A 7,057-nucleotide genomic window follows, 5' to 3' on the forward strand; every position below is an offset into this window, starting at 1 on the left:
AGAAGCAGGCTTCCCGCTGAGCAGGGAGCCCGACGCAGGGCTCCATCCCAGGACCCCGGGATCATGACCTGAGCCGAAGGCTCAGGCGCTTAACCGACTGAGCCACCCAGGCGCTCCGATCTGTTTTACATGTATACTTCTGGTCTCCCTGGCCTGCTAGTTCCTTGAAGCCAGGGTTGAATACTGATTTATTCCTTTGGGAAGACAAAGGACACAAAACATACTCTATAAATGCTTGTCAACATTACTTGGATGCAGGCAATAGCCTGCCCAGGAACCTTTATTTCTCAGCATTTCCTATAAGCTTGAGGTTACCATATTCCACTATTCCCTTCTAGCTAGAGAAAGGCCAGTGAGAAATAGAAAGCAACATCAAAGTTGTTTCACTAAGCAAAGCAGCAGGCGTGCATTCCTGCTTTGCACAATCTTACCGCCTCTGGTCCTCAGATATCCCTGAGAGAGCATTCCATACTCATTCAAGGCTATGGAGATTCTATCCTGTCTTTTTCTCTTGGGTTAGAAGTATTAGTTGGGCCACGTACCAACCCTTAGTAAATGAGGAGTTGTGTTCTTTGTAAATTGTGGTAAAATGCACACATAACATTTATCTTAACCATTTATAAGTGTACATTTCACTGGCATTAAGTATTCATTTCTTTTAAAGATTTTTTTATTTATTTGACAGAGAGAGACACAGCGAGAGAGGGAACACAAGCGGGGGGGGTGGGGGAGGGAGAAGCAGGCTCCCCGCGGAGCAGGCAGCCCGATGTGGGGCTCGATCCCAGGACCCCGGGACCATGACCGGAGCGGAAGGCAGACGCCCAACGACTGAGCCACCCAGGCGCCCCGAGTATTCACATTACTGTGCTCTCATCACCACCATCCATCCCCAGAACGCTTTCCGTCTTGCAAAAGTGAAACTCTACACTCATTAAACAAGAGCTTCCCATTCTTCTCTCCCTGCAACCAGTATTCTACCTTCCATCTCTGTGAATCTGACTCCTCTAGGTGCTTCACATAAGTGGAATCACATAGCTTTTGTCCTTTCACGAATGGTTTTACTTAGCATAATGTCACTAAGATTCATCATGTTGTAGCACGTCTACATGTCAGAACTTCCTTCCTTTTTAGAGCTGAATAATAGTCCATTGGATAGATATCTGTAAAATGCATTTATTCACCTATCTGTTGATAGGCATGTGGTTGATTCCAAATGAGGAATTTTGATCCAATGCTAGTGATAAGAAGCTCAGCGACTGGCCCTGGGTTAGAGCAGTCCCTTTGATGTTATAAACACTATCAAGGAATCAATCCAGTGATTAGAACCACAGAACAGAAAGCAGCTAAAGGAATGCCCACCTGGTTATCTGTCCCAGGAATTTGGACCAGACATAAGCTTATTTAAATACTCCAATAAAGCCCTGTATAATAATAATAATAAAGCCCTGGCTTCTTAGGATGGTTTAGAAACAAATCTTAAATTCGCTTGTTCCTGAAGACCTCCTTCTCCCTTGTTCTTTTTTTTCTTCTCCTCTTTGGTTTATTAAGATCTAATTGACACATAACATTGTGTAAGTTTAAGGTGTATAACAATAGCTTGATACACTTATATATTGCAATAGGATTACCACCACAGCATTAGCGAACACCTCTATCACATCACATAATTACCTTTTCTCTTTTCTGATGGGAACATTTAAGATCTACTTAGTAATTTTCGAGTATACAATATGGTGCACCTTAACTGCAATCACAGTGCTGTGCATTAGATCTTCAGAACTTAATTCATGTTTTAATTGGAAGTTTGTACATGACCCCAAGATCAAGAATCACATGCTCCTCCAGCTGAGCCAGCCAGGCACTCCTATGAGCTCAGCTTTTTTAGATTCCACATATAAGTGAGATCATATAGTATTTCTCTTTCTCTGACTAATTTCACTTAGCATAATGCCTTCAAGGTCCATCCATGTTGTTGCAAATGGCAGGATTTCCTTCCTTCTCATGAAGAATGTTCAGAAAACACCAAGCACAGTACACACACACACACACACACACACACACACAGTGACACACCCCTTCTTCATCCATTTATCCACTGAAGGAGGCTTAGGTTGTTTTCATATCTTGGCTATTGTGAATAATGCTGCAATGAACATGGAGTGCAGATGTCTCTTCAACATCCTGTTTTCATTTCCTTTGGATATATACCCAGAAGTAGCACTGCTGGATCATATGATAGTTCTATTTTTAATTTTCTGAGGAAGTTCCCTACTGTTTTCTTTTTAATTACAGCCATTCTAACAGGTGTAAGGTGATATCTCATTGTGGTTTTGATTTGCATTTCCCTGATGATTAATGATGTTGAGCACCCTTTCACGTACCTGTTGGCCATTTATATCTCTTCCTTGTTCTTACCAACCCACATGTTCTTTTTTTTTTTTAAGATTTTATTTATTTATTTGTTAGAGAGAGAGGCAGGCAGAGGGAGAAGCAGGCTCCCCGCTGAGCAAGGAGCCCAATGAGGGACTCAATCCCAGGACCCCGGGATCATGACCTGAGCCAAAGGCAGATGCTTAACTACTGAGCCACCCAGGCATCCCCTGCACGTTCTTTTCAGAGCCCACTATCTTCATCATCCTGGAGATGGTCCAGCAACACCAAACTCTTTTTAGTGCCCCTGCACATACTCTGCAGTTCCTTGCCCCAGGCTTCCACGGTCAGTGGTCTCACTAGCTGGAAGACTTTCTTCTCTTGGCTTACTTCTAGTTACGGTGACCTCTCCAGCAAGACTTTTTTTCTTCTTCTTCTTTGTAGTCCCAGAACCTGAGTGCTTGGCATATAACGGCTGCTTGATAAATTATTAAAGTAACATATTTGCTACATTTACATTCTGTGTTGAAAAGACAAGTTTAAAGAAAAATTCAAGGCCAAGGGGATTATAATTTTTATTTATACTTTAATATTGTTCAAATTTTCTAATGATGAGCTGACTTTTCAATTTACCTTTAAAAAAAATAAGATTAACCTGATCAGGAATAAAGTGGAGAAATCAGTCTACCAGGTTTTAAGACATCATACAGCTATAGTCATGAAGACCATGTGGTAGTTAGTGGCAGTAGGACAGAAACAAAGAAAAACGGAGAACAGAAAATCGAGCCATGCAAATATGCCCGACTCATTTATAACAAAGGTTCAAAAGCAGTTCAATAAAGCAAGCATGGCCTTGCCAACAGTGGTGCTGGAGCAACTGGGCATCCAATGACAAAAATCAACAACAACAACAACAACAAAATCTCAACCCAAGTCTCACATCTTATACAAAAATGAACTCAAAACAGATCATGGACTTAAAACTAAAAAATGTTTAGGGAAAAGAGGGAAAAAAAAAATCTCTGCAACCTATAGCTTAGCAAAGAGTTCTTAGACTTGACCAAAAAATGTACAGCTCATAAAAGGAAAAATTGTTAAACTGGACCTCATCCAAAATGAAAACTTTTGCTCTGTTAAAGACCCTGCTAAATGAATGAAAAGACAAGATACAGACTGGGAGAAAATATTTGCAAGCCACATTATTTGACAAGGACTAGTATCTTGAGCATATAAGGAACTCTCAAAAGTCAACAATAAAAAAACAAACAATCCAGGGGTGCCTGGCCGGCTCAGAGGACCATGCAACTCTTGATCTCAGAGTCGTGAGTTCAAGCCCCACATGGGGTGTAGAGGTTACTTAAATAAAAACTTAAAAAAAAAACCCAAAATAAAAAAACCCCAAACAATTCATAAAGAAAATGGACAAAAGACTTACAGAAACATTTGACCAAAGAAGACATACAGATGGCAAATAATCATGAGAAAAGATGTTCAACATCATTAACCATAGGGAAATGGAAATCAAAACCAGTAAATAAGGGGCGCCTGGGTGGCTCAGTTGGTTAAGTGTCAGACTCTTGATTTCAGCTCAGGTCATGATCTCAGGGTCGTGGGATCAAGCCCTGCATCGGGCTCCCCGCTCAGTAGGGAGTCTGCTTGTTTTCCTCTCCCCCTACTCCTCTTCCTCTCTCTCTCTCTCAAATAAATAAATCCTAAATAAAAATAAAACCAATAAGTGAACAGTTTAACAAATGAATTATGGTACATGTATACCATGGAATACTACTCAGCAATAAAAAAGAATGAACTAGTGATACATACAAGTTGGATGAATCTCCAGAGAATTATGCTGAATGAAAAAAGCTAATCCCAAAAAGTTAGAAACTGTATGAACCCATTTATGTAACACTCCTGAAATAACAAAATATAAAAATGGAGGAGAGATTAGTGGTTGTCACGGGTTAAGGATAGTGTGAGAATGGGATAGTAGTGGGTGTAACTATAAAAGGGCAACATGAAGGATCATGTGGTGGTAGAAATGTCCTGTATCTTGACTCCACCATTATCAGTATCCTGATGGTGATATTGCACTCTAGTTTTGCAGAGAGTTACCATTAGGAGAAAGTGGGTAAAGAGTACACATACCTCTCTTCACTAGTTTTACAAATAGGTGTGCATCCATGATCACCTCAGAGAAGTTTAATAATAAGTTTTTTAAAAAATTAGGCTTTGGGACAAAAATCAGGTGACACTGGACAAGTTACATCTTTTCTCCTAGGGCTAAAAAGACTAAATTAAGAGACCAAATGTCTAAGCACAGTGCCTGGCACAGAGTAAGTCCTCAACAGATGACTATTTAAACGACAATCTTAAGAGTCATGGCAGTGGAAGGGCGCCTGGGTGGCTCAGTCGTTAAGCGTCTGCCTTCGGCTCAGGTCATGGTCCCAGGGCTCCCTGCTTAGCAGGAAGCCTGCTTCTCCCTCTCCCACTCCCCCTGCTTGTGTTCCCTCTCTCACTGTGTCTCTCTCTGTCAAATAAATAAATAAAATCTTTAAAAAAAAAAAGTCATGGCAGTGGGGATGGAGAAGCGTAGAGAAAAAGATATTAAGATGATAGCACTAGTGGGTCTGGAAAAAGAGGAGATGTGGGGTAGTGGATGACAAGGAGTCAAGGTTGATTCCCAAGTTTCACACTTGAACAAGTGGGTAGTCAGTGGCACCATTTACTGAGCAGAGGAATACATGAGAGTTTTGGGTGTGGTGAGTGTGTGATGTCTGGGAGACATTTGAGTAGAGATGTCCAGTTAACAACTGTATATGCAAGTCTGGAGTTCAAAACACAACTCTGGGACGGAAATTTAACTTGATAATGACCAGCATGCAATGATAATTGAAGCCAGGAGAATGGACGAGATGTCTGAGGAGGAGAAAAGAGCCTAGATCATAACCCCTGTGATGATAAATGAACTTCCAACTTTAAGGACTGGGTAAAGAGGGTCATTTTAGCAAAAGAGACTTAGAGTGGCCAAAAAAGGGAGAAAAGTCAGGCATTTATCATATTAACTAAGCAGTGAAGAAATTAAAATGAGTAGTGAAAAAACAGACCTCTGAATTTAATGACCTAGGTGTCACTGGTGCCTTTCAGACAACACCTTTAGTGAAATGACAAAGTAGGTTTCGGACTGGAGCCAAATGACAAGAAGGCAGGAGAAATGGAGACAGTATCAACAACCTTGAATAAGAAAAGGAGAAAGCATAGTGAGAAGGAAGGGGTGTGATACTGAGGGAGGATTTTGTTAAAGGGAAGTATGTTTACATGTTAATGGAAAGGGATAGCAGAGGGGAAGACACAGAAGATTCATGATAGAAAGGGTAATAATGATCTGAATAGACAGGATGAAATATGATCCAAAGGACAGGTAGCAGGATTGCTCAGTTAGAAGGGGCACCTCATCAGGGCACCTGGGCATCAGCTCAGGTCATCATCTCCATTATCTCAGCACTGCCTTCCCCCAAAGAAGGGGCACCTCACCTACTCTAAGAAGAGGGAAAAAGTAAAGGAACCATGCAGATATAGGTAAATTTGGAAATATGGTTGTAGTATGTGCACACAGCTATTCTCAGTTTCAATGTTCTTTGTGGAAAAGGCAAGGTCATCTGCTAAGACTGATGGGATGGCTTAATTTTTATTCCCAGCATCTAAGCCAGTGTCTGAGACACAAATAATAAATAAGTTTACTTAATAAAATAAAAATAAAGTTTCCGCACTTCAGTTGTTCATTAGAACCAATACACAATTTTCTCCAAATTAGCCACTAGAGGACAGTGTTGCTACCAATCTTTTCCCCTAAATCTATTAACCCAGTGAAATTAATAGAAAATTAGAGCAGTGTAGGTCATAAAATGTTTTTCCTTGAGAAAATGTGGCTTCAGCCTTATATACGTGTGTGTGTGTGTATGTGTGTGTGTACATGCACACACACACTCATATACAGGCATACTACAGCATGATGGGAGGGCTGTTCCTTCTGCCAGCCTCCCGCTACAAAGTTATCATTATGGCCCAGCGGCAATACTCACCATTTTCCAGAGGCCACTTTTTGTAATTCCCCCAATGTGCACAGCAATACTGAATAGATCTCTACATTTTCCTATGATTAATAAATTAGAAAAGACTGATAAAAAAAATCCCTAAATCTAGTCCCTGGTAACATTTGCCATAGCTTCTTTCAAGTTGTTTTTCCTATTTACTACCCCTCCTCAAATTAGAGAAAAGTTTTTAAAATTAATTATAAGTAGTTGCAATCTATTTCATTAACTTCCTTTCTCTTTATCTCAGATGCTTGATACACCACATGCCTGTGATATATATCAGAATAAGCAGCTATTTGGGGAGGGAGTGTTTAGCAACGGAGCTGGGAATTACTTGTCTCCTAGATTGTTTCTAATGAACAGAGGGAACTGGCAAAGTTCTAACTGAAAACAAGGTGCAGAATTTCTCAACGCACAAAAAGAAAATAAGATGTAAAGGCAGACTCTAACCCCATGAGTTTGGGGTCAGACAGATCAGCTCAGTTTTAACTAAGGGAACTGAGTTCCCACAGTAGAGGAGACTTCCAGTCATACCACTGGAACACATCACCTCCAAGCCTAAGAAAAGCTGTTACTAGCTTGATCAGAGGTCTATG

The 7,057-nt window shown here is 40.6% G+C and overlaps 1 protein-coding gene across 1 annotated transcript in view; it reads right to left on the bottom strand.

Moving 5' to 3' along the window:
- The window catches only part of GAB2 (GRB2 associated binding protein 2), a 181,132-nt gene that overhangs the window by 171,848 nt on the left and 2,227 nt on the right, over nt 1-7,057 (bottom strand). The gene's annotated exons all lie outside the window — the stretch shown is intronic.

This window comes from Eumetopias jubatus, unplaced genomic scaffold (genome assembly GCF_037043125.1).
Source record: "Eumetopias jubatus isolate StellerSeaLion01/CBP00866 unplaced genomic scaffold, mEumJub1_p1.0 scaffold_13, whole genome shotgun sequence".
NCBI classification, from domain to species: Eukaryota; Metazoa; Chordata; class Mammalia; order Carnivora; family Otariidae; genus Eumetopias; species Eumetopias jubatus.